Source organism: Hypomesus nipponensis, chromosome 16, assembly GCF_054491055.1.
Source record: "Hypomesus nipponensis isolate SF chromosome 16, ASM5449105v1, whole genome shotgun sequence".
Taxonomy (NCBI): domain Eukaryota; kingdom Metazoa; phylum Chordata; class Actinopteri; order Osmeriformes; family Osmeridae; genus Hypomesus; species Hypomesus nipponensis.
In genome coordinates this window covers 1,350,001-1,352,500 of record NC_140376.1, presented here as the reverse complement: position 1 = coordinate 1,352,500, position 2,500 = coordinate 1,350,001, and the positions used below count along the sequence as shown (strand labels likewise).

Genomic DNA, 2,500 nt, shown 5'->3' with positions numbered 1-2,500 from the left:
GGCAGACGCGGGCACAAAACAGGGGGAGGGGGGGAGATGGGTTGCCGTGGCAAAGGGAAGCTAAATGACGAGCGTGTGCAGGATTGAGGGCTCTCCTTCTGAGGCCTTGGGTGGTGGCTGTGTGTGTGTGTGTGTGTGTGGTCCTATCAGGGACTGGGGGGCCGCTGGAGCTAATGCTGTCATGTCAGCAGTCTGCCTGCCGTATGTCCATCCCTCCTGTCGTCACGGAGACAAGCCCAACCAATAAGCACTTTCCTCCTGACCTTCACACACGACAGATTGAGACGGTTTGTCAAAGACACTTTTCTTTCCCGCTGCGGTTTACAGTCATCAGACCCCGTCGTAAGATGACATCTTTTCATTTTTTATTGCGTGTGAACGCTAAACGCTAATGTGGCGTGTGTGACTTTGTCAGGTGAGGAAACTGCTGAGGGAGAAGTTTAGAACTTAAGTCTAGCCATACGTTTCCTAACTCTCTTTCACTCTCTCTCACTCGCCTGTGTGGAGAGATGTCTGACTCGTCGCTAGGTAATATTAGTGGTGCAAAACTACATTAGTAGTACATTACTAATATAAGTACTTGTGACTTCCAGACCAGACCAGGAATTTGCCAGGGTCAGTGAGACACTAGGTGTGTTTGACTTCATGCAGCGCCAGCGTCGCCTGCAGCCCAACTGACTTGAAGCAGCCAATGGCATTCTCAGCTTCAAGGCAGCCGCCTGTCGGCGGTGCATGAAGTCGAACACACCTGCTGTCACGTAAGCAGGTAACAGTAGTCCTGGATGTGGGCAGGACTGTGTGTGACTGGGGCTCCACAGTGTGTTGCTTTCTGTGGAAACTCATCCATCCTTTCCTCTGCTCTGCCTCTGTGGTGGTGCTGGGAGGGACCCCAGGTCCTCACACTGGACACCACTGACACCTACAGGTCAGGGGGCCACACTGCAGCTGTTTGCTGCACTGGGAGTGTGTGTGTGTGTGTGTCCTGTGTATGTGTGTGTGTGTGAGCCTGACTGGGCAGATAAGTACAGCAGAGACAGGGCGGTCAGAGGAGGCGCAGAGGCAGAGAGAGGAGATAGAAGAGGATGTTTGCTTGTGTGTATGTGTGGTGTGTGTGTGTATCCTATGTTAAAACTACTTTTCTAAGTCCTTGTTGACTTCCAGCCCGGCACTTTCTCTGTGCTGGGTGATACTGCCTTGTTGTACCACACACTCACACACACACTCACACACACACTCACACACACACTCACACACACACTCCCCCCAGTGGTGCAGAGTGTGGTCATGGTTACAGTGGTGCAGAGTGTGGTCATGGTTACAGTGGTGCAGAGTGTGGTCCTGGTTACAGTGGTGCAGAGTGTGGTCCTGGTTACTGTGGTGCAGAGTGTGGTCATGGTTACAGTGGTGCAGAGTGTGGTCATGGTTACAGTGGTGCAGAGTGTGGTCATGGTTACAGTGGTGCAGAGTGTGGTCATGGTTACAGTGGTGCAGAGTGTGGTCCTGGTTACAGTGGTGCAGAGTGTGGTCCTGGTTACAGTGGTGCAGAGTGTGGTCATGGTTACAGTGGTGCAGAGTGTGGTCATGGTTACAGTGGTGCAGAGTGTGGTCATGGTTACAGTGGTGCAGAGTGTGGTCATGGTTACAGTGGTGCAGAGTGTGGTCATGGTTACAGTGGTGCAGAGTGTGGTCATGGTTAGAGTGTGTCGGGGGGGAGGTATGTGGAGGCGGGTCAAGGCCAAGGTGGAATTTAGAACTGATGGAATTTCACAGGCAAGCGAGCAGCGACAAAGACCGCTCTGCAGAGAGTACCACTACTCACATTTACACTCTGTACCTCGCTCTCTCTCTGCCTCGCTCTCGCTCTGCCTCTCTCTCGCTCTGCCTCTCTCTCTTCCTCACTCACATTTACACTCTCTCTCTCTGCCTCACTCTCTACCTCTCTCTCTCTGCCTCTCTCTCTCTGCCTCGCTCTCTGTCTTGCTCTCTGCCTCTCTCTTCCTCGCTCTCTGCCTCACTCTGTCTCTGCCTCGCTCTCTCTCTGCCTCGCTCTCTGCCTCTCTCTCTGTCTCGCTCTTTCTGCCTCTCTCTCTGTCTCGCTCTTGCTGCCTCACTCTCTACCTCTCTCTCTGCCTCTCTCTACCTCTCTCTCTTTCTCCCTCACTCTCTCTTTCTCCTTCGTTCCAGTGAGACTCCTGAATGGCAAAGCCATTTGTCTCTGTGAAGGGCAGGGAGAGGGAGGGGAGAGGGAGGAGGGGAGAGGGAGGAAGGGAGAGGGGGTGGTCTTATATTGTACTCTAAAAATGGCATGGAACATGTTTAACACACCCACACACACATGCACCCATAAGCACATACACGTTTCCATATGTACACAGACAGGTACGCTGACACACACACACACACACACCTCCCCCATCACATCAGCTTGTACGTGGGGACTATCAGCACGTCTTTCATTTCGGGACCAATAAAATTAATCAAATTGAAACGTGAATGTGTA

At 52.4% G+C, this 2,500-nt stretch overlaps 1 protein-coding gene across 2 annotated transcripts in view; it reads left to right on the top strand.

Moving 5' to 3' along the window:
* The window catches only part of agbl4 (AGBL carboxypeptidase 4), a 160,615-nt gene that overhangs the window by 136,540 nt on the left and 21,575 nt on the right, over positions 1-2,500 (top strand). The window lies entirely within an intron of this gene.